Source organism: Lichenostomus cassidix, chromosome 1Ab (assembly GCF_008360975.1).
Source record: "Lichenostomus cassidix isolate B80296 chromosome 1Ab, HeHo_3.0, whole genome shotgun sequence".
NCBI lineage: Eukaryota > Metazoa > Chordata > Aves > Passeriformes > Meliphagidae > Lichenostomus > Lichenostomus cassidix.
In genome coordinates, this window is record NC_139481.1 from 800,172 (window position 1) to 825,895 (window position 25,724).

Consider the following 25,724-nt stretch of genomic DNA (forward strand, 5'->3'; position numbering starts at 1 on the left):
ATCAGTGCCTCTGCTCCTGATTTTTGTTTTAAACTTTCTATTCTCACATTTCCAGAGAAGGTGAGGGAAAACAATGCATGTTTTCCATTCATGGTCCACTCCTGTGGACTCAGCAGTGACATTTCTCTCAGTGTTTACAGTATTTCAGTCAGCAGTGATTTCAGCCAGAGCAAGGAAATATCCCATTTCCAATCTAATCCCTCCAAATGTTCATCCGAAGTCAAATAGCTGAATTTCATTTGCCTTTCTCCAGCCCTTTCTGTCAGCATCACTCTCCATGACCTCTTTTTCACTCCTTCCTGAGGAAAACAAGAATGATCACAATGATCTTCCCTTCCTGCAGAGGCTTTCATCACACTGACACGCTGAGAGCAATGATGAGCACAGAAATAACATGAGAAGCCTTTTCAGGCAGCCTCTCCTCAATTCAGAGCTGAGGTTCTGAGGGGAGAAAGGCTGAACCTGAAAGCTGAGTGCAAATCCTCTCTGCTCATTCAGGTAGCTTTGACATTAATTCTCCGTCCAGCCCCACACAGCTGTGAGAATTTCCACACTGAAGTGGAATTTCCCATTCTGGTTCTCAGAACAAACACCAGGTTCAGAAAAGCTCAGCCAGTGCTCTCCAGTGGAGCTCCTTTCTGCTGTGAATGCAATGCCCAGCTAAATGCACCACCAGAATATCTATTTTTAAAGAAATAAAGCATCACAAAGTGCTTTCACTCACATACAGCACTTTAGGACCTCCAGCCCTGCATTCCCATCAGAGGAATATTCACATTTCCCACCCTCTGCCCTACTGCCACTCTGTATATACATTTACAGATATACACACCTGGATATAGAGTGGATATAGAGTCCCTTAATTGCTTTCAATAATTAGCACCATTTTTGGATGTTTGAATGTATTTGCCTGTTCCTGATGTGGCTTTCTGAAATTCTTCCCCCTGAGCTTATGTCTGTTATTACAGCCAGGAATATTCACTGATTTTCAGGAATTAACACAGATCTGTCAACATCACTGTACACTTCATGTCCAGTTTTTAAAGACATAAATCATCAATGCCTTTTCTTTTCTTTTTCAATTTTTTTTCCCTAAATATATAGACCATTTGATTCGATGGGAAAAGTTCTGGGCTCTGTTGATAAACACAACATGAAGCAGCATTCAGGAATTTTCTCATGGGTTTTTATCAGGGATTTTATCATGTCCTACCTGAACTGGATCAATGCTCATTACCAGTAAGAAAAAGAGAAAAAGAGAAAATACTATGGAAAGGTAAGGATTTAAGAACATATTTAAGTATTTAAGGCTATGGCATTGGATGAATTAAAACGAAAGCAATTTTACACATGGTGAAAATCAGTAAAAAATTAATGGAAAATAGGATACATTTTGCTTTAATAACAGTAATTCAGCTCTGTCTCCTGCAGGCTCTTTTCTTCATGCCTCTGCTGCTCCTGTGCCTCCTGACTCTCTCCTTCCCCAAGCTTCATGTTTGCTTCCAGCTCCCCACAGCTTGCAGAGCTACACATTTGGAGCAATTTAGGGAAAAGGTATGTTCTTGTAATTACCATATTTCCCTATCCACTGCACAGTCTAAGTCAGCCTTCCCCCCATTTTTCTCATTAAGTCATCCAAGCCAGAAATTAACCTTATTGGCAGTTTTGCCTTCAGCTGGGTGAGACATTGAGCTGTGGAATGCAAGGAAAAGACAGGAGAATGTGAGAATTCACCTGCTTGGCAGCAATGGTGCCAATCTGGAGGATGTTGAAAGACCTTTTTACCATCTGGGCAACAACCAAGCTGATTTATGGATTCTCTGGACCTATTTCCCTGATATTTGTGAATTCAGATTCCCCAGGTGATCCTGGGCCAGAGCAACACCAGTTCTGCTCCCTGCCTGCAACTCTTCCTCAGTTTCCTGCATGCACACAGGTGGATTTGCATCCAGAAAATTCATAAATAATCCATGTAGGTGGACTGAAACCTGTCTCAGGAGATTAGGACATTTCCACAAGACAGCAAAGTTTCTAATGTCAGATATTTCAATACTACTGAAACACAGTTTTATTCACTTTCATTACCCTGAATACTTTCTGCTTTATTTGTGATCTCCTGACAATCCAGCAAGCAGCACAAGACAAATACAATTAATTTTCTAAGGAGGTACTATTGATCCCATGTCACTGCTCTATTAAAATGACATTTTGCACGCTGCAGCATGACTGATGCAGGAGTTATTTAACCTGACAGATGCTAAGAGCAAGAAGGCAATAGCTGCTCACTGCATCATTATTCAACAGATAACACTTCAGCTTGGCTTTGCAAAGGCCATTCTCATTTAAGGGGTGCTACTGAACTGACTTTTTATTACAGTTTGGGATTACATCATCCTTTTCCAACATCCCCTCCCTTCCAGTAAAGCTATCCTAAATCCAGTCAATGCAGCAGTGAGCAAAATACTGCTGAATTCTATTATTTTAATCTAATTAACCTACAAAACTGGCCTCAATAATATCTGTATTCTACAATCTGGTTTATTAGTTCTCCTCCCTGTTTCTTTACTGTGGACCTTTCAAAAACCAAAATAATCCAACCAAACAATCAAAATCCACCCAGCATCCCCCAAAAATCCTGTATATGAAGCTAGGATGATTCTCAAATTTGACTCTCAAGATTTTTGCCTTTTGTGTGCAAAACCCAATATCTCCACAAGCCAGAAGTTTGTAGTTTGAGTCGACAGGAATTTGCTGATCCAGCCAGGGAAACTCCACACACTGACATGCAGAAGTCATCAGCTGTTAAACTAGGATACTCCTTCCAGCTTTTAGAAAATTCCCATGCCTGATGTCCTGTTCTTCCTCCTCATGCACAGCCTGGAAACTCTTCTAGAAGAGCTAAATGAAACCCCTAAATCAGGAGCAAAGCCTTCAAGCCTTGCACCACACATCATTTCAGTGATGACAGCAGCACTATCTGCACAAACAGACTTACCCAGGGCTTCTCTCTCCTGCCCTGTGCTCCAAAAATCCTCCCCCAGGACAGCTGGGAGCTCTCGGGAAGCTCAGCCCTGCCAGAGCAGGTTTTCCAGCCTCCCCAGTGCTGCTGAGCTGCAGCTCATTCAGATCCATTGCAGCTACTCCCAGGTGCTGGGGGTGGAGCTGCTTGCAAGCCAGCCAAAGCCCACTGAAACAAAGGGCTAATTGCTAATCCCAATTAGTTTTTTTAATTGAAAGAGCTCCAGCTACTCAGGGTCTGTCCACAGAGGTGTTTTGCAGACAGATGGGAAAAAGGTCTGCCCAGGCTTGGGGCTGCCTGTGCAGCCTTGCTTCATACAGGAGCCACAGGACATGAGTGACACCAGTGACACGAGTGACATGAGTGACACAAGTGACACAAGTGACACAGTGACACGAGTGACACAATGACACAAGTGACACAAGTGACACGAGTGACACGAGTGACACAAGTGACACATGGGACACAAGTGACACAGTGACACGAGTGACACGAGTGACACGAGTGACACAGCCCCTGCCTGAGCACAGCCAGCTCTGCCAACAGCTCTCCTCATGTCACAACTTCTCAGCCCACATTCGATGGATGGTTTCACTGCTGCTATTTCCTGCTGCTCAGAGAAGGTGTGTAAGCAAGCAGAGCAATGGGATTCTGGCAGCACGGGAGTTTTTCAGTAGCTGCCTGGATCCTCAGCTCCCCTCAGAGCAGAGCAGAGGGCAAAGCACAAGGATATGAGCAGAAAGTGAAGAGCAGAGGAGCTCAGGAGGCTGCAGGGCTGGCAGAGCTGGGCTGTGCTTCAGTGCCACCTGTGCAGCTGCTGCAAACCCTCCTGCCAGGCTGGAAAAGCTCTCTCCTTCCTTCTCTGCTGTGCCAGAAACAAACTGAGCTTGCAAACAAGGTCTGCACCACAAAGCCATGCAGAACTCTTGTCTCTGGCAGAGCATGGCAACCAAGCTGTCACTGGCAGGGCACATCAGTTTATTTGGGTCATTTCTGGGAGAGCTGCTCACCTGCTGCCTGCAGTACAGGAGATAGGCTGGCAGTGCTGGGCTCTGGTCCTGGCTGAATTTCACTGCCAGAGAGAATGGGATGAGATAGATGGATAACATGGGGACCTCTGCTCCAGCCTGGGTGCAGATGGAAAGCAATATAAAGCCTAAGAAGCAGAGATTTAAAGTCAGCAGTGTGGCTTTACTGTCTCCTCCCACAGCAAGTCCCACAGGGCAGATGGATGACCAAGGGACCACAGCAGGAGCAGCAAAATATTTCAAACACAAAGAGCTGTCTGTTAATGATCACTCCATGGTGAGGATCCCAGGTGGTAAATACACCCAGGGGAACCCCAGGCTAGTGTGGTAATCTTGAAAGTTCCCAGAGGTGTGATTATTTCCCAGTGCTGCTGCTAGCCTGGTCAGGATGCATTGCTTAATCAATCTCTGCAGAATCACTGAACATTTCCCTGGCAGAGGAACCACCAGCAGCCTGGAGCTGCACTGCTGCACCTCTGCTGCATGCTAGCAGAGACAGCAAAGCACTAATTATTGCTTAAATAACAAAGCACAAATTATTGCTTCAGCAGCACCAGCCAGGCCAGCTGACAAGGTTTGCTAAGGCAGAAGGAAATAAGACAGGAAATCCTTGACTTGGTCATTTCTCTCCCAATGTGTGTGGTTACTACATGTTTTTTTGCTTCATAGTACCAACTGATTTGTAACAGCTCACTGTACTTACTGATCATATTCTCAGATTTATTTTTGTAAGGAAAGAAGGCAACACTCTGTGCTTTATTAGATCTTTTCCACAACTCAGGCCAGAGAACACTGAGCAACTTCTCTACGCCTAAAGCCTAAACCTCTTCCTGAGCCTTAACAGTTCTTGGCATCATCTTTATAAACTTTCCTTTACCTTACAACATATAAAAGAAAAACATGTGTAAAGGAGGTAGGTGTTACTGAATGAAGGACTTACAAGTGAGGAAGAATCCACCACTTCCCCAAGTATCTACAGACATTAATTATCCATAATGTATTTTTTTGCATGTTAAACTCAGCATCAAATCCTCAGATCTAACAGAATAAGAAATATGGAGATCAAAACACTGTTGAGTATCAGAAGTCTCTTATCAGTGTTGGTTCTTCTAGACCATAACCACAGTGACTCCTTCCCTTCCCATGGATAAACCAACTAGACTGAGCTTCTTTAATCTCCTATTTTAAATCATTTCCCCCAAGCATCACTCTCATGCCTTTTTCCCTAAGAAGGAAAGAAATCCAAAATGCAATGACCTTTCATTTTGTCATTAAAGCAATTGTTTAAAACCCTTTCTCCCCTCTCCATCCTCTAAACTAACCTGCTGATGGACTCTGGGAAGCTGTTATAGCCCAGGACACATCAAACACTGGCTGCTGTTATATAAATGCACTAAAAGTTACACCTTTGCTAAAGAGTGAGAAAAAACCAAAATGTTTTATAAACTCTCCTGATCAGGAAATAGTTGAGAATGTGTCTAGAAAAATAAAAAAATCAGTGCAGTACAAGCTGAGTGTGCAGAGACACTGAAATGACAAATCTCAAGGCAATATTTAACCCAGGACCTATTGATCTGGAGGAATTTCATCAGCATCTCCTTCCCTCCTGTCTAATCCAAGCACTTCCTATCCCCACACCACTGGATGCCAACAGCACTGTCAGGATGCCACAGAAACATCATGTTATACACTAAAAATGCACTAAAAATTATATGCACTGAAAACTGTAGATCATTTCCAGATAACTGTGCCACACTCCAGCAAACAGCCTCTCCACAAGCCTTTCATCACCTCATGTAGAACTCCATTCTTATTTTATCAGCAAGGATTTCTCCATTATGGAGATGCAAATTCTACCATGATAACTGCAGATATCATCTTAGTTATTCTGCTGCAAGTGTTTTGCTCTCTTAAAAATCCAATTTCCAGCAGCTTTGCTGTTGGTCAGTGCTGTATCTGAGCACATCCAAATTAGATTCAACATTAGAAACAACGCAGACCTGCACAGAAAAGACTTTCTATGTGAAAAGAGTCAGGGTGTGTAACTGTGGAACTGCTTTGTGGCCAAGAAAACACAACTTTGAGCAGCTCACTAGTGCTGGTTGTAAAAACCTCCAGGTTTTGAGCTGAGGGTTTGAGTTAGGGGGGAGCTGTTAGTTTTTTTCTAAAGGGGGTTTGAGTAGAAGAACATGAAAGGAGCTAAGTTTTTTCACATGGCAGAGCAAATCTGCCTGCATGAAGACCTCAGAAATAATGTTCCAATTTTGCCATGGCAGGCAGAGGCAGATGAATAATTGAGGATGTGCAGCACGAGCAGAGCTCCCTTGTCCTCAGTGCCACCTCCTCTGAGGGAGGCTGGGCTGCTCATCCCTGCCAGGGCTGCAGCTAGCTCACCCTTGGGGCAGCAGGAAAAACGTGGAAATGTGAAATATGTGAGATACATGCATCTGCATTCACCCCCAGCACACTCACAGTTTGGGCCAGAAGGATAAAATGACCTTATCTGCATTCACCCAGAGCAGAGCAGAGAGCCCAGAGAGCCCAGGCAGGGACACAGCCCTGCTGAGATGTGAAATCCTGAGGTGCTGTGGAGCAGAAAGCCTTGCAAAGTGAGGGTTTTGCTGCCCTGGTGAAATCCTTGCTCACTTCTGTTCCTTTGGCTAGCTAGGAAAGCATTCTGGGAGTGACTCAGCTGAACTAGAGATGACAATCAAGTTCCATAACTGTAAAACAATAATTAGAACAATCAGTGCTCACAGTGGGGCTGTGGATGCTGCTCCTGTCTGCTCTGTGGTGTTGGTTAAGCACATTTGCTGTGCCTCACAGGTGTGGAAACTCAGAACAAACCAGAGCTGAAGAGCCCTGGATTTGTGCAATAAAGCATCTTTACCATATCCTGATGGATATTGTGTGTTTAATTCCACACTGAGGCAGTGGCTGCTGCTCCCAGCCAGCCCCAGAGATGACCACTGCCTGCCAAAAAACCCACATGGAAATAAATCCTGAAGCCCTCACAGCCTCCTCCAGCACAGTACTGCCACTCTGCTGAGTTATTGTATTGGCAGTGCTAAAGCAAAGGCAGAACAGAACCATAGAGGCATCAACAAAGTCATTTCATTTCTTTCAGAAATTCAGCTCTCTGGTTCTCTTTCCATTTCTTCCTCCCCCTCTCAGGAGGGAGAGAGCATTTGTTAAATTTGGCTTTGAAGACAGGAAAACACTGGTTTGTAATAACCCTTCTAATTTGCTTTTCTTGGCAAGCACCCTGCACAGCCGTCCCTGGGTCTGTTGTTGGGGGATGGCTGTGGAGCTAAGAAAACACACACACACCAATCCTCCAGTAATTATACGTGCAGTACCTGCCTCTGAATGCTCTGCAGTGTAATTACCTTTTTGTCAGCTCAGCCTCGTTCTGTGCAGAGCAGCTGAAATCCCTAATTACCAACTGCAGCAGCCAAAGTGCCCAGTTTGCTCCAGAGGAATTGGTGTCATTAACCCAACTCATTCTGGGCTGCTTGTCAGGTGAGGACTGTGCAAATTTCACCTGCATTTACAGGTTCCCTTCCATGGAGGAATAAACACCACATTCTGGATAAAACACTGAAAAAAAAACCCAAAAAACCTCCATTCCCCAAGGGCAAACCCCAGCAGGCTGACTGACCCAGGAGAAGGCTGTAGAAACATTTTGCAGAAGCTAAATGGTGAAATACAACAAGTGACAAAATTTTAGCAACTTTGGAGCAGATTTAATTAAGGAAACTCCATTTCATTGCAGACAGACTGTCCTATTTAATCTCCCACTCACAGGTTTGCTTCTCGCTGCATTTTTGAGCAATTAAACCAAGGCAAACTGGAGCGCCAATTAAACGCTTTGGAAACAACAGCCACCCCTCTGACACCTGCTGAAAAACGCGTGAAGTGACACATTTGCAAACGAATTTCGGCATTTCTGCATTGTCCCTCATTGCCTGCAGTCTGGGCTGCATGTTCTGCCCCAGGAAAGCAGAGAACTTTGGGCACTCACAGCCCCATGGTGAGGCAGGAGAAAGGAGAGAGATCCTAAATGAGCTCCTAAATCAGGAGCTGGGGGTTTGGGCTTGGAGAGGGAGAGAAGACTTTGCTTTCTGAACATGAAGGTTCTTTAGGTTTTGGCAGACTTGAACTCATCGGTTTAAGCGGTGGGACATTGTTCTTTCACCTTGCAGAAAGAAATTGAGATTTGTTTTTTCCCCTATTCTTCACCAAGACGATGTAGAGGCTGCCAAATTTTCCATGGAAGACCTCAAACAGAAGGTGGGAGAAAGAGAAGAGAGCAGCAGGGAAAGGAGGAAAAGCCAGGGGAAAAGAAAGGGACAAAGATGGAAACTCAGGTCCTGAAAACACCACCTCTTCCAGAATCAGTCTTTCTTCAAAGAAAAGTAATTTTGCGTCATTTAGCACCCAATAACTTTTTCAGTGAAAGTCTGCTTGAAATCGATATGTGCCTAAGTAAAGTTCTGACTGATCAGCAAAAAACTAGCCCAAGAGATTATCCTTAAAATAAAGCTAGATTTGAGGCAGATTTACACACAGCTGTTTGCGTGGGAAGATGAAGAACTGTGCCATGCCTTTGAATCTGAACCAAAACCAAACCCAGCAAATCCCACTCTGACACAGTGCTGCTCTCCATTTCTGGCTCCCAGATTTTATTTCTTGCTGGCCTGTCCTGCTGCCCCCCAGCTTTTCAGACAGTGATGTCTGTGCTGCTGCAGGTCCTGCTCTGCCCCTGCATGCAGTGATTCAGCCATGCTGCACATCTGCCCAGGGCTGCCAGCTCACATCTCATCACTGCATCTCCAGCTGCAGCACTGCTCATCAAGCTGCATTTGTCTTTCTAGGCAGATGTGTGATGTGGAGCTTCTCTCTCCATTTGTGTCTGAGCAGCACCAGCACAAGCTCCCAAACTCAATGCACTTGTGAAAATATGAAACACTCAAAGGGATTCCTAATGATTTTTCTTTTAAATTAGGGAGTTACAACCTATTTTTCCTGCTGTAGGCAGAGCCTTCAAAGGACTTAGCCCAGCTAGTTCACCTGCTAACCTGTGAGCTGCACTGCAGTCCAAAGCAGAAGTCATTTCAGAAATCAAACTACACCAAAACAAAAGCTCAGCCAGGCTTCAGTGATCCCTGCTAGTCAAACCAACCAGCACAGTTCCCAGTCCCTGACCCTCAGCCTTCAGCCTGCTCTGATGGTTAGATTGCTTCAAAGGTCATTTGTAACCCCTTGGCATTGTCAGTTCATCCTGTAAACCTTTGATGTGCAGCAAAGACCAATGGAGACAACAGCCCAGCTGAACTGCAGGATGGGAGTGAGGGTGACCCCAAAATCTCCATTTCTGCCAGCTTTGGAAGGCACTGGCTGAAGTCCAGCAGAGCTACAGGATGTGAGGTTGACCCTACAGGGCCCTGATATTCTGATAGATATTCTGATATTCTGATATTCTGATATTCTGACATTCCATTTCTGCCAGCTTTGGTACACCCTTGCTGAAGCCCAGCAGAGCTGCAGCACCAAATCTCTGTCCCCAGGGCCCTGGGTGTGCCTTTCCCTCCCTGGAGGGATGACAAGGCTGGACCAAGTGACCTCAGGGTCACAGGGGGCTTTGTAGGAGTTCTGCTTTGCCAGGGAACCAGCCCAGCAGCTGCTGCAAACTGCAATTCCAAGCACTGCCTTATTAAAGCAGCTTGTTTGAACTTGTCCATGTTTCAGGGGTTTCACCTCAGCCTGACCAGCTGCCTGGAGCTGCCTTGGCACACAGTTCTCATTTAAGGGTTTGACACAGCCAGGGATCCAAAATTCTGTGCACCTTCTCTTTCCATGTGACACCACAAGACCACTAAGTGGCACACAAGCATCTCAGAGCAGACTTATTTTGTAGTTTGTTTTGAGGGAAATACAACCATTTTTGAAGCAAACAGAATAACACACATTTGTTTCCATCAGATGCATCCTGATGGAATCACTGCTGGTTAATCACTACCATGATTAACATTCATTTTCCTTTATGCACAAGACACAGTGGTGACTCTTTATCCCCAATGTTCTTTGCTTCAGGAAAGAACATTTTACAATGGATGTTGGACATCCTGTACTACAGTCCTGTCACAGAAAATTAGTATCTAGCATCCCTGCAAAGAGCCTGTCTGCAGGTGGTGGTGTCATCTTTTTTCAAAGAGTATTGTTACTATAATCTAACCACAATCAAAATTCAACTAGTAAGAACTAGTCCTTTCCCTAAAGGAGCTTGATTATTACAAAAAAAAGGACAAAGTACAGGAAAAGGAAACATCAGCTGAGCAAAGTAGCAAGAACAGTATAAAAATTCCTAAACAATAAAATACCTGTAAGATTTTTACTGGAAATAACAATACAGAGCTTGTTGAAATAAATCTAACACAGTGAAGAAAAGTCAATGCACACCTTCAAAATTCACTTTCTGTTTTTTGACCAGAAGCTTATTATTTCTACAAAATAGATTCACACTTTAAACAGAGGTTTGCACCTGATGAGCACCAGAAATCCCTTCCTGTTTTAATTATTCTGGGGTCCTCTAACTCCATTGGTCACTAATGAGGGATCTCCCTATCAATCAAGAATAAAAAGTAAAAGAATAAAAGTAACTGCATAGAGAAAACTAGAAAATAATTTTTTTTCCCACCATCTCTGATCTCAGGGATTGCCTCTGAACACCATGCCTAACCACCACAGAAGGATATGGAAAAGTAACTTTGTGTCTTTGCTACAGCATTGAGAATATAAAGAAAGCATGACAAAGGACAGAGAGCAGCACTCAACAAAGCTCCAGCACAATTACATAGACATGTTGACAGCAGAGTTAGCAAAATAAATACATCAAATAGCAGCCTGGGACTCTGTGATGCTCTCCACTCTGCAGGAATGAGCTTGGCTAATTCCCTTGGCTAAAAGGAGCTCCAGCTCCAGCCTGGGCACTGCTGAGCCCCCAGGGCTGGGGCTGCAGTCACTGAGCATCCCAAGGCACTCTGAGCTCCCCAGGCAGCATCCCTCCCAGCTCAGGACAGGTCTATCCCAGTTTCTGTCCCACAGCAAACACATTTCCAGCAGCAGCCCAGGGCTGTGCCAGCCCAGCTGTGCCATGTAGAGAGCAGTGATGGGAGCATGTGGAGAAGAGGGAATTCATCACCCCTGGGCCCTGGGGAGGATGGATCAGAGCCTCCCCAGGAATGCAGGGACAGCAGAATGCACAGTCAGCAGAAATGCACTGATGTTTCATGGACACAAACATGAGCCCAGCAGGGATTTCCACCTTCCCTCCTCCACCAAAATGCACTCTTGCTGCAGAGGGGAAATCCCTCTCCTGCCCAGCTCCCCAGCTCTGTTACACCTACAGCAGAGCTGATCCTGCTGCTCCCATTAGCTTCACCAGGCTCTGCTCACTGCCAGATCAAAGCAGCCTGTTCCTGGAGGGTTTGTGCCACTGATAATCTGGATATCTGCAGTAAACTCAATCTATCTGTGCCACACTGCAGAGACTGGAGGCAGGGGAAGATTAGAGTGATTTGCCTAAGACAACAGAGGCAGCTTGAAGGAATTGAAGGCAGGTTTCCACAAAGCCCAGGCTTAAAGAGGAGTCTCTTCACACATTGAGATTCCCCAAATACACATCTGGAGAATTAGGATTTTGCTATCACTCTATTGGATATCTAAAGGGGAAGGATTTGGAAATAGGCTTATGTTTGTCTTTTTGCTGCTTTTTTTACCCTTTTCTTCTCCCCGAGTCTCCCTTAATTGTGCTCTGAAAGGCTCAATCAAATAAGTCACACAAGGCTTTTCATGCATATCTTATCAGCAGACAGCAGCTTTGTCAGAATGCTTCTCCAGCATGCTGGGCTGTGCTAAAATTACTTCCCAGTTTTTACAGTCATTTCAGGACACATCACTCCAAGAGGAGGTTCAGATGGTCACTGTCACCCGTGCTGGTGCAGCTGTGGCAGTGCAGGGTGGCACTGGGGACAGAAATAGCCAAGTTATTCCCAAATTCCCCTGGAAAGCACCTGCAGTGCTGCCTTTCCCCAGAAGGTTTAAGAGAGAGGTGGAGGTGTGACAGCAAACATCCCTCTGCCTTTGATAATGACATTATGCACAGCTAGCCTGTTCTTTGGCTTGTTAAACTCCAAGTTTCCTGTGGGGAAGAAATGAACATTACTCTGTCACTGTTTGCAGGGCTTCCTGCCATGTTAATCTGATTATCTGTGACAGTTTCTGTCAGTTTGTTAGTGAAGATCCAATTATTCTGCTTGGCTTTTAAGTTTTCCCACATTCCTGGCTATGGGCCTGATTCTGGGTTCTTCTTTGTCCTCCTGTTTTAGTACAAATTTTAATGTAAAAAACAATCCCACAGGATCAGAACTGATACACTAGTGGTTTATATAGAGTTCTTTAAAAATGGATGCATTCTTCATCCTCAGCAAGAATAAACAGAAAGCTGCAGAGCTGGCAGCTAAAGGAAATAAATGGCCCCACACCTATCTGACTGCATTTCTGTAATTGAGATTTACAGTGTTGGTATGGATGGGAAGGGAGTTTTGGGGATTTTCCCCTCCTTTAAACTCTTGTTTAGATCTTGGATTGTCTTCTGTGTCAAAACAAGGATGATAGCAATGCCTTCTATTTATAGTCCCAAAAACTCTGCATCCCACCAACCAAACCAGGAACTGAAGGCAGCAGCCAGGAGAATTAATTTGATAATATTTTTTCTTAAACATCATCAAATGGGCGTAAGTTTGCTCCCTACCAGAGGTCATCCTCAGCAAGAGCACTGCAAATCAAGCCAAACTCCACTGCTAAATATCAAGTGCAACATTCTGTCTCACCACAAACTCCAACATCTCACTCCATGATAATTTTTTTGCACAGCTCCCTCCATAAAGAATTTTATCATATTGGGTGCAACTTGGCAGAGATTCCTCATAGTTCAGAGTACAACCAGCCACTGTCAGGCGAGGATCTCTCCATTTCTGCACATCTTCAAACTGACAGATGAAAGACCAGGCAATAAAACCCCAGCATTTTCCTCTCTAGGGAATTTCAAAGCCTGAAAAAGTCTTCCCTTTCAAGTGCAAGCATAAAACTCATGCTTGGGTAAGAGCAAGATGGGGAATTGCATGTTCAGGAGGAAAAGTATTGTAAAAAACCAGAGCTGCTGCTGCCCTTCATGCCCAGTGCCCTCTGCAAGGCTGTCATGCTGGAGAGAGCAGAGGGAAATGGTGAGTTTGTGTGTTAGGTGGATGAGGTGGAGAGGAGAGAATGAGGTAATCAGATCTCTCAGCTTCAAAGCCTCAGTCTGTCACTAACAAGGGTTAGCCAGAAATCCTGCAACCTTCTCTGCTCTCAAGTTCAAACAAACCTGTGCTCTAGGGGGTTTTTGGGGTTTTACATGACCTCAGGCTCATGGCTGCTGCTCTAGCCTGCTTGCTGCTCTGAACTGCCAATTCCTGCACCAGCAGCCAGGAAAAGCCCAGGAAACCTTGTGGAACACTAACTGCACCCTCTGATAGTCACTGATAAACAGGATTCTCACCAGGAAAAGCCCAGTAAACCTTGTGGAACACTAACTGCAGCCTCTGATAGTCACTGACAAACAGGATTCTCACCAGAACACCCCCTGAGCTCCCAGAAACTGCACAGATTGAATCTTCTCCCTCTTACATGTTTGACATCACTGGCAGTGATTGTGCTCCCAGAAAAAGGTGCAAACAGAGCACATCCCACCCTGCTGGGGCTGGAGATGGGACTGCAGGAGTTACTAGCTGCTAGCAGGTCTGCAGAGCACTGTGCCCAACACGAGTTTGTGAGCTACAGCATGAGCAGGAATGGCAGGAGGAGATCACCGTGGGGCTCAAAGCAGGTGGATTAAAACATAATTCTCACTGCACTGTCTGGGGTTTGCTCAAAGGCGTTCTAGAAGGGGACAAAAAAAAAATCCTGAAAAAAAAGGGCTTCAAAGTTTGAGAGGCAGCAGGGAACAGCACAGGAGCAGAAAGGCAAAGACAGGAAGAGAAATTTCCTGGTTTTCCCCCAGAGGAGATGCTCCTGCTGGTGCCTCAGCTCCTCCCCAGCTAACAGGCTTGGCTGAGTCTCTCTGCTGGAAATATCTACAGCTTTCTCCACGGGGATAATCAGAAATCAGCTTCCTGTGTGAAGCTGTTGAAGGTCCTGAAAGGAAAGGTGCAAAGCAGCACTTGATGTTCACCAGCATTTGATATTCACCAGCAGAGGATGAAGAGAAGAAGTCAAACCATGAAGTTCAGGGAGAACATGACACTGTCTGCTGCTCGGTCCATTAATGAACAGACCATAGAAAAAATGATATTAGGTGCAGAGTTTGCATAGTTACATTGCCTGAAGCCATGCACAGCAACAGCTAGAAAAGTGAGAAACAAATGGGAGGAAAAACCTTTTTCTTTACATGATTATTATTATTTTCTGTAGAGGCCATTTGTTTTCTGCAGCAATCACCTGCACACAAAAGTAATGGGTAAAAATCAGGCAGGTAAGAAGGAAATGTGTCTGAATAAAACCACCTCCAGGCACGGGGAGATTTGCAGGTAGGTAAAGATTTTGAAACGCCTTAAAATATTGCTTTAAAATATTAAAAAATATATTAAAATAGATTTAAAATATATTTGAAATATATTAAAAATATATCAAAAATATATTAAAATGTTAAAAATATTTTTAAAAGTATGCTTTAAAAGTGCTCCTTGCTCCCTTGCCTGCAGCCTTTCTTGCCAGGATGCATGGGCAGAGCAGAGCCAGGGGAATGGAAATGCTTGGAGCTATTTCCATGGCAACAGACCGGTGAGGTAATACACCTGAGCTGTTAATGACCTCAGCGTGGGGTCTGGATGCTAATAGAGAAATGAAACGAGATGAGATGGAGGCATTTTTTACATTTCAATGGGCTCTTTAAGGAGCAGCAAAACAAACCCATAACAAAAATTTCCAGCTGCAATAATAATCTCTCCTTTGTGTCACTTCCAGGACATATATTCTTGTTAACGGGGAGGAAAAAAAAATAAAAGAGGAAGCCAAAGCCATGGATGTATCTTCAGGGTGAGCAGAGCTGACACAAGCAGATTGTTCACCTCTTTTTTGCTTCTGCTTGTACAAATGCACTTCCTGACTGAACACTTCTAAGCCCACAGAGAGCTTTTATTTACTTCAGCAGATTTTGGGTTAGGATTAGCACAAAGATCCAGTTTCCCTCTGTCCCTCCTCCCCCTAAGAAACTCCCCAGCTAATTCCTGCCAGGAGAGACAAGAACTAAAGACTGTCTTTAATTGTGACACTGACCTGTGAGTGCATGGAAGACAGCAGGAAACATTTAAATTTAATGTCCTAAAAAAGAAAAGATCACTTGGAAGCAGCAATGCCAGTGCTCTGTAGAGGTGGGAATGAGGGCAAGAGCTTCTCTTCCTCATTACTTGACTCTTCCTGGTTTTCCTGATAAATTAAAATTAGTACCAGGCAACTAATTGTGCAACTGAAAGGAAAAGTGAGTTTGGGGGATTTTTTTTCACCTCCTTTAAACTCTTGTTTAAATCTTGGATTTCCTTCTGTGTCAAAACAAGGATGATAACAATGCCTTCTGTTTATAATCCCAGCAAAAACTGCATCCCAGCAGCCAAACCAAGCAAACCCTGTGGCTGTGATGCTGAGAAGTCAGTCAGCCTAAGAGAAATGGGAATGGCAGAGAGGAAAAAACAAACAACAAACAAACCAACCCACACCCAAAAAAACCACCACAACACTTTGTGAGTGGCTTGAAAATTCAAATGTAGCAGTGAATTCTGATCACGTAGGGAGTGGAGCACAGGCTTGCCCTGATGCACAAAATCCCTCCCTGTGCAGGGAGTGGAGCTGTGCTGAGGACAGAAGTGGGTCAGTGGGACTGCAGTCCTGCTTGTCACCTCAGCTCTTTCCCAAAGCCACGGCAGAGTTCCAACGCCAGGCTCTGGCTCAAGGCATGGCAACAGATGCCATGCTGAGAGAAATCACAGGCAAACCCATCCTCACTGAGTCTGTTTGCTCTTTTTTTAGGCTTACCTCAGCTGAATTTGCCCAGAGTTTGGAGCAAAAATTCAACAGAACAACCCACTTCCAGTATGTGCCACAGAAACCAACTTTTCCTCCTGAATAGTCAAAGACTGTAAATGATAGTCATTGGCATTGTTCATGCCAAAAAAAGCAATTGCCACATTCCTTTCACTTAACTTTCTTGCTCTTGAATATCAGCTATTTCTGCTGATAGTTCTATCTGGTTTTGGAAGCAAACAGGATGAGGATTCCTCAGGTGTATGAACTCTGCAATACTATACTGACAGAATTCAATATTCATAGTTTTACCCTAAAAAGACTCAAGCAGAATATAAAGGATGAGAGGATAACAAAAGCTGGAACTGCCTTTTACTGTAATTAAAAATGCCCCATAATGTTTATGATCCTTTCCTCTCAGCAGCTGCTCCAACATTTACTGCTAATAAAAAAGCACATTTTGGAACAATATTATTTTATTGCAATCCTCTTCACATTCCTGACCTTCACAAGGAGCTGAAGGCTGCTTGGTGGACTGAGAAAGGACAAACTGGTGCAACTCAAAGAGCAAAGAGAAAGGAGAACTGAGTCCCTGCAGTGTGAGAGTGAAGGTCAAGAAGTCCATCAGCCAACCCCAGAAAAAGGCAAGACACCAAATTCACTGAATATTGATTAAATTCTCATCTACATCACAGGACTATGGTTTGAAGACACCTCATTCACCAGGCTGTGGGTTTTTTTTTTAATTCCTTCCTGAATGATTTCATCTGCACCATTTTACACCTTTGCTGAGCCAACTTCAGAAGGAAATCACAGAGCAGTCCCTGGAGAGCACTCCTCTCCTGGAGAGTTCCTTTGTCACACTGAAATCAGACACACACTGCCTGTTCTGTGGCTGGAGGCACTTGGTATTTTCAGTGCTGGGATGAGACAGTTATGCAAATTCGTGTACAATAAGAGAGAACTTTGAAGCTCCTGGAATGTCCTTTCACTGCCAAAGGCTTGATGGGAATTCAGCATTTCCATTCAGCACCTTTCCCTTCCCTGTGTAAAACATTCCTTTCTCTCCTCCAGATTTCCCTTTTGCAGAATTACCATTAAAATCACATCCTTAAAGAACACCAAAGGCTGTTGTCACATCCCTGTTGCTTTAAACCCCAATTTCTGCCAGGCTGAGCTGCAGAGCTGAACATGGATTGTCACCTGAGGGGTGCTGCTTCTGGCTCTGCCTGTGTCCTGCCCAGAAAATGGGATTTGCAGAGGAGGAAATCAGTCTCCAGTTGAATTGCAGGAAGATCTGAGCACCAATTTCCCATAGAAGAAGCTGCAGTCAGGATCTTGCCCTGGCACAGAGGTAAATCAGAAATGCCACTCTGGCTGCTCCTGCTCCCCAGTGCTCTGCAGATGTGGTGGTTTGTTGCTCTCTCACTGCTCTCTCCTCACCCTGGAAGGCTAAACCATTTCATTTCTGGGTTTGTACTTCTTTTTTTTTTCCCCAATTTTATTCTAAGCTGAACTGACAAACCTCTTCATGGTTAAAATTGGCTTTGGGCAATTGGTTACTGAATTAAGCTGCTTTTCTTTAGCCTGTTTCTAATCTGTAAAGCCTTTCTTCTACCTCATTTACCTCTTCCCTTTCGAGCAGCACTCAGATTTATATATTTGCCTTTTTTTGTCCCTTTTTTCTCTTGGGTATGGCTAATATTTGCAATACTACTGAGACAATCAGCCAGGAAAAATTTCTCCAGCCAGAAGACCACAGAAAATTGATTCTGTGCACTCATGTGAATATGGAATTTATGTGAATAAAGAGCTAAAAACTGCTAGTGCTGGAGTGGGGAAGGTGTTTTTACCACACCAGTTGGTCCTGAGAGAGCTTGATCCACCAAGCCATGCTGGTCTGTGAATTCTGGATAATTAGGATGAGCAGAAGTGTTCACAATTCGTTGGAGGCATGCACAATAACTAGTTGGTTTTTAATTTCACAGACTCTTGATATCAGTCAGGTGCTCAATGAATCTCCTTCCTTTACACATGAAACCCAAAATGACAATTCCACCAAGGAGCCAGTCTTACTCTTTGCAAGATTTTTTTTTTTTAATGATGCCCAGTTGAACCAAATGGAAACACTTTAAGAGATTTAACAGTGAACTCAATTTCTAAAACCAGACTGCTTTCAGATCACAATGCACTATTAACATGTTCAGTGTCTCCCTGTATTCTATTAAGAAAAGCCCCAAATCTCTCAATATCTGCTAGAAGCACAATCTTGTTTCCAGTGCCTGGAGAAGCACTAGGTAATTACAAAACAGACTAGCTGGAGGAAGATAAGAAAAATCATTGTGTCACACAACCTTGAATTCCATTGATTGCACTCTGGGAAGCTCCAGTTTTAGGTTTTACCTCTGCTGAGGTCAAAGCTAATTCTGCCATGGGCTGCAAGTGGGAGAAGTTTTGTACAAAGGTTTACTTGTTTAACACTTGGGTCACCCTAAAGCATCTGTTAGCATTGCAGGAGTTCTCACTGAGGTTTCTAATTAAGGTTTCCATACAATCCCTTCTCATTTACAGGGCTGCAGGAGAAAGGCTCTTGAAATTATGATTTCCTTCCCCCCAGATTGCAGGGCAGGGAGGGGAGAGATGTTTTTGTGTCTATTCCTGCATTAGATCTTTGATTTCAAATCTGGAAGATGCATTAAAATTTCGAGGTAAAAGCATGAAAATGACAGAGCAAAAGGTTAATTATAATTAGATCCTTCCCTCCTTTCCTCTGCTGCAAATGCCTTAACTCCTCTCCTGTCAGACATTTTGGAGGACTTTTCACATTAGCAACACTTCAATTTTCTGCCTAACTTTTTTTTTAAGACATCAGAAAGAAAAGAGAGGCCAGAACCAGGGAACTGAAAACTCAACAGTCCTATTGATGGGAAAGAAAAACAGATTTACTGATGTTTTATCCATCATGAACAACCATGCAGTCCCTGCCCTAGAGCTCTCCAACCCCAGGGGTTCCAGCAGGAGGGAGCAGAGATCTCACCATGGGCACAAAGCACAGCTTCACCCCAAAAAAGAGCCTCTGGAGAGAACTGCAACATGTGGAGCTGGCACTGCATCTTTAGTGGGGCTGAGCACTGGGATTTTTGTCTGCAGAATTAACAATCTGGCAGCTTTCTTATGCAGGGAATGGAGTTAGGAATAAAGAAATTGCCATATGTTGGTTCTTTCAGGCCAGGAGAAACAAGCCAGCTGCCATTCCAGGAGTTGGTGTCTCCGAAATTCTGCTTTTTTTGTGATGTCCAAAGCAAAATTTGGCTCCCAGGTTGGGAAGGATGTATAAATAACTGAACACAAAACTCATCTTCACCTTCCAGGGAGCCTCCAGATAACCCTGCAGTAATTTTTCCTCTCTATCAGGTAAATAATAAACTCCCAGGGGGATTACCTTATATCCAACTTGTCGTGTAAGTAGAGAATAATTAATTTTGCTCCTGTTTACAGTTTGTCTGATAAGAGCATTAAATGGCAAGGAGCTAGAGGAATGCCAAGGGGCTGCAGTGTTTGCTCTCAGCCACTCCACATGGGAGCACAAGGGGAATGAAATCCATTTGGCTCTGACTTAAACATCCTCCCTCCCAGGAGCAGCAATCAGCTCCTGAGGCTGAAATCGAGTTTTGTTGGTGCTCCACAGAACAATAAAGTGTTCTAAATACATCAGCAATCTTAAGGCATGAAACTCTAATTATCTCCTCTGAGGTCTTGCAGGACTCCCAGATGTTATTCAGATTGTTGACAAGTGTCCTTGATTTTTCTGAATTTTTCCAATTCAGACAGTTATTGGTCCAGAGCTCTGCTTGTATTTCCAAAGCCAACACCTAGAGCTGGTGGAAATCAGGAGATTAAACACTAATTTTGCCAGCTAATGACGAACCTTTTCAGATTTCTGAAGAAAGGGGAAAAAAAACTTCAAGGGGAAGAAGAAAAAAAAAAGAAAGAAAGAGAGGAAAAAGGAAAAAAAAATGAAAAATAACTTCAAGGAGAAGAAGGGGGAAAAAGGGAAAAAAAGAAGAAAAAAAGAAGGGGCAGAAACCAGGCATAAACCAGTTACAATATCCATGTCATATTCACTTGCACCCTGCTTAAAATTTCGTTCTGGTAGGAGCAGAACATCTGTCACAAGTCTCCTAATACCCTCTGACAAGGTGAAGATAAATTCCCATTAAGACCTCTGCAGTGCCAGTGAAATGTGTAAGCTGTTCTTACACCGAGGAAAAACGAGGGCCTGAGACTTCAAATTGCAGCCATAAAAGTGAAATAAAAAGCAGAAAGGCAGAAAGGGAAAGAGAAGGAAGCTGCTTTTATTCCAGCCATGAAAAAGTAATTCCCTGGGATTAGCATATTTTTATTTCCTCTGCATATTCTTCTCTGAATTAGTTTTGCTGCGTTTTGATAATGATCTCAGTGAAAATAAGTTGATGGCAAAAAAGTGATGCTAATAGGAAGGAATGGCTTGGAGGCACTGGGGAGGGATAGATGACCTCTTTAGAGGTTCTGCTTATCCACCTCCAAGGGCATGGAGAGCAAATGCTGCTCCTGCTTGGGGAGCAGATCAGCCTGGCTGGGAGATCAGGAGAGGAGCAGCAGGGAGGAGGCAGAGAGAGAAGATTCACCCACTGGTGCCAAGGGAAAGTCCAGATTTCTGGACTCTATAAAGCCAAGACCCTATAAACATATATATATGTTTATATATGTTTATATATATATAAAGTAGGTTTATATATATATAAACTCTATGAAGTTTAGACTTTATAAAAGTCCAAGTCAAGGTGTGTTGCACAGAGCTGTGATGATGAGCCAGGGCAGAGGCAGAACCAGGAGGGAAATTCTGCCTTTCCATGGAAAAGAGGCTTTGGGGTTGGTTAGCCACTTCTCCTTTATTTTTGATTTTTGATGTTACCAAAGGGAAGAGCTCTGTGAGTGAGAAGGATTGCCATGGGCTGAGTGACGCTGGGGCTCAGTGCAGTGACAGCTCTGGGAATCAGAACCCTCTGGGACATTCTGTGTGGCACAGCAAACTCCCTCCCAGAAAGCCAGCCAGGAAAGGCACTTCCACTGGTGTGCAAAGCAGGGCAGACTGGCAGCTGAAATGGAAATATTCCCATGGGAATTAGCTATGATCTTGTGCTGCTGGTGTTATGCAGCTGTGGCAAGAGAAAAACCATTCCTAGCCACTCAGTTCATTCAAGAAATATTCGTTTGAAATTGTATTACCAAAGGATTTGGGTATTATTGATAATTGATTGGGTCTCGATGTGTGCTTAATTAGCAGGGAGTGTGTGAAGTTTTTATTTTCCTACTCACACTATTTTATGTATAAATCTCACCCCATGTTATCAATAATAGAAATACATACACTGAGAACAACTTGAAATAAAAGCAATGCGTTGCCCTGATTTGAAAAGGAACAGGACACCTGCACCAAAAATCTACATTATAAAGCTGCCTGGGACAAAAAGGGGTGGAAGAAACACCAGTCTGATCCAAACCCAAAAAGCAAAGCAATCCTCAGCACACATTTCATCCACAAACAATCTGCTGCCCCACTTCCCTCCAGCTCAGGCACAGAAGTGGGTTGTATCCAGGAGAAGTGGGTTGTATCCAGGAGAAGTGGGTTGTATCCAGGAGAAGTGGGTTGTATCCAGGAGAAGTGGGTTGTATCCAGGAGGATTTCTCTCTCCACATCTCCAGCCCTGCTGCTTTCACAGAGCTGTCAGCTCCACAGCACACCACACTTCAAAGGGAAACTTCAGCCTTTCAAAGGGTGCATGCCAATTTGGGGTTTTGTAAAACATTAGTAACAAAAACAGAGCAGGGAAAATATTATGGAGCCTGATATGGATGCAAAGATTTTAGGAATGTTACGGTTAAAGAATGGACAATAAGCATGACAAAAGAGGGGAAAAAAATATATACTCAGATAACCAAAGAAAAGCCCCAAACCCCACCTTTTTCTTCTATTTAAAAGAAAAACCACAACACCATGTTACACCATGAGAATCAAGTAAAAAATCCAAACTACTAAATGGAGCCCAGCAAAGTACACAAAGTGAAATAATGTGGTTTCACTGTGCAGTGTAAGAAGAATCTAGGTAAATACACCAATGAAAATGAAAGCACTTTAAACCTGATTTTACTTCTGGTGCTAATGTTTCAACTTGTGAGGAGGATGTTCTGCAAATGAATCTCATCTGATTTCTTGTTAGTTTTAATCAGCAGATTAGGTGTCAAAGGAAACGATGCTGCTGCTTCTCCTTCAGCCTGAGATCTCTGCTCCATCCACAGCACTTCCATGGATTGGATAACACTAATTCAAAGATTCCCAAGGAATCTAACCAAGGGATTGCCAAAATCAGCAAAATTTTGTTATGGAGGTTAATATGGGAAACAGGAGTTTGCAGACAGCAGTCAAACAACCAACACAAGCAAACTGCAAAAGCTCTGCAGTCTGTGGAGATCCAAAAGCTGGAGGCTGATGGAACAAAGTTCCTCACTGGGTGAGGTAATTAAAGCCTTTTGCATGTCTGTGTGGCACTGAGGATCCAACACCAGTGAGATTTCCTGCAGTCAGAGATGAACAATCCCACAGCTCTCTGTGCACCCTAAGAGCCAAACTCTAGCACCAAAAAAGCAAGAAGGTCTCTCATCAATATTTCTTTATTTATCTGTGCTTTCTTGGCTTAACCTACAACATGACAAAGGGAAGAACCTGACTAGGTTTCAGGCTAGTTTCATCACTGAGACTTCAGGCTGAAATCCTCACTCTGTGATGGCAGCAGAAATCAATTCTGGACTTAAAACACAGGTTTGATGCTTTAATATTCACCTCCCATTAAAGTTCTTCTAAACCTCTCTCAGAGCTTTGAAAACCTGAGTCCAAATTACTTCATTCAGAGCTGCTGAAATTACCCAGAAGCTTTCATGAGCAAGAGATACTGAAATTCCTCTGCTTTTCACACCAGAAAATCATGTGCAGCCCGAAAGGTGCATTTAAGAGATATGAACTTCAGTTAGAACATCCAAAGAGTCTAATGGGAGTTTCCAGATGACAGTGGAACCAGAGGCCAGGCAGGTTTCACTGTGATGTCCAATAATTATTACAGATACTGCTGCTAATATCTGCTGTGAAATACGTGGAAGTTTCAAGTTGTCACTTCTCAAAACATGATTTTTTGAAGCACAAAACCCCCACAAAGGATCTCACCATGCACTGCTAGAAAGACTTTACCCCTCACTTTCCCATATTATTTACCAACAGCTTTTCAATGAAATTTCATTTGAATCTCAAAGGATGGCAGGTAATTTGCAGTGATCCATTTGCTATCTGTGGTCTCCAAACCCTCTGCCTGTGCTGCCACATGGCCAAGGAAAGCAGCACAGGACAAGAAAGGCATAAATAAAGAGATGCCAGGGATGGGGACTGAGTGGTGCCAGAAAACCTGGAGTTTCCTCACTGGAATTATTCCATCCCCAGCTGAAACTCTCCAAAATGGGGGCAATTTGGACTCGTGCTGTGTGGACAGAGATGCTGTCTGCAGGGTGAGTCACACACCTTACAGATGTGAAACATCTGGGCTGGATCCCCCACTGCCCTGCAGGGAGGATACAGCAAGCACAGCTCAGCCCCAGGCTGTGCACAGCTTTTTCATGGATAATGTCATTTTTAGTGTCCAGACTCTTTAATGCTGATGGGAGGTGAATCTCCCCAGCAATCCCCACAGAGCAAGGGCTGATCTCAGCCCAGCAATGCCTGTCAGCCTCCTGTGAACAGGAAAACTGGAAATGAATCCAGAGGAATTCAGAGCCTCTTGTGCTCCATATGGGAGGCACCAGCTGCTGCTGCTTTTATTCTTGCACTTTGCATGATCAGAATAGATGAAACAATGCAAAAGCATGATCCTGAGCGTGTCAGGCTGGTCACTAATTTGGGGACTGCCCAGGCAAGGAAGGCTTATTTCACCTAATTAAGACAGAGCACAGTATTTAAAGGCAGAGCATTTGCATTAAAACAGACAATTCAGAAATCTAAATGCTGTTGAGTCTGAAATGATGATTGTTAATCTCTCCTCACATAACAATATTCCACTGACAGACATTGTAAATCACTTCCTTTTGCTTGCATGAGATGAACCCATCACTCAAAGGGCTCCATTAGAAATCTGAATACAATTTAAAAGGTGAACTTCCTTTCGTTTTACTAATGGCAGAAGGGCAATCCTCATGGTGTAATACCAATGTTAATGCATTACTTATGACAGGAATTTAGTCTGGATTCAGTAAATTGCTCATTCCTGTGATCAGAACAGGCAGCAATTTGCTCTCCTGGATCTCATTCCCCTTCCTGCAAGTGCATTGGGTGTGTCATGGGCAGGAGGACACCCAGCTGTAAGCTCTCTGAACAGGACATGTTCATCTATAATGAAAAAACCAAAGCAAACCAGAAAATAAACTCAGAATATTCACTGCATAGTCATGACAGGTTTACAACCTGCAGGTTTACAAACTGCAATTAAACACAGATATGGAATCATTAAAATATCAAATACTGCATCGTTAATTTTCATTTTCCCGTGGAAATGAGATAGACACGAGCAAGTATGTGAACAGCAGTGTGAATACTCTCCAGCCCTCAGCTCCTTTAGGTAACAGGATTTAATTATCCTTTGTCCCATGCTAATCTGCAGAGATGCTCCCACCTCAGCAGAAACTCCTCTCTGTCTGTATTGGAATAAAAACCTAAAAATAGCCATTTCAGTGCAGAGCTGCAGTTTACCAAAATGATCTCCAGCAAGGTTTTCTGGTCACAACTGGTTTGCTGACCAAGGGAATGCTTCCACTTCAGGTCAAGGGAAATACCTGAATGTATTTCAGTTCCAAACCTATCTCAGTGCCAGCTGGGCTGTCCAGTCCCACTTAATGACAAACATTCCTAGAGATGGCCAGAAGGGAACTGAGCCCATGGTCACACCTGAGCTGCTCTTCTTTCTGGCCATTCTTCCCTCTGAACAAAGACCACCCAGGAAATGTTCCAGGACATGAAATGCAGCAGCTCAGCATCCTTCTGCACTCATTTCTAGGTCACCAAAATGTGCTGCTCCCCTGTGATTGTGTCAGTGTGACACTGAGGAAAGCCAGCTGCTGGGATTGTGTGGAACACACACCTCACTCAGATCTGCTGGGTTTGCACAGATCCACACTCAGATCTGCTGGGTTTGCACAGATCCACACTCAGATCTGCTGGGTTTGTGTAGAACACACACCTCACTCAGATCTGCTGGGATTGTGTAGAACACACACCTCACTCAGATCTGCTGGGTTTGCTCAGATCCACACTCAGAGCTCTGGAGGCATCTGCAGTTCTCCTAACACATTCAGAAGCTTCAAGGCAACACTTTTCTCTCTGAGTTCTCCTCTCCATGCACAGCAATTCCAGCACTCCCTGCAGGTTGGAAATCCTAGGAGAGGCTGGTAGCTCCTGTGAGCAAAGTCCAACCTGCTCTGGTGAT

The 25,724-nt window shown here is 43.9% G+C and overlaps 1 protein-coding gene across 3 annotated transcripts in view; it reads right to left on the bottom strand.

The window, feature by feature from the left end:
- The window catches only part of PTPRO (protein tyrosine phosphatase receptor type O), a 104,111-nt gene that overhangs the window by 67,746 nt on the left and 10,641 nt on the right, over positions 1-25,724 (bottom strand). The window contains exon 1 of one of the 3 annotated variants that reach the window (XM_085049263.1): positions 2,996-3,131. The exons of the other annotated variants lie outside the window; for them this stretch is intronic. The gene's annotated coding sequence lies outside the window, so the exon portion shown is untranslated. Of the gene's footprint in view, positions 1-2,995; positions 3,132-25,724 lie in introns of those variants that run through there. 3 annotated transcript variants of the gene reach the window in all.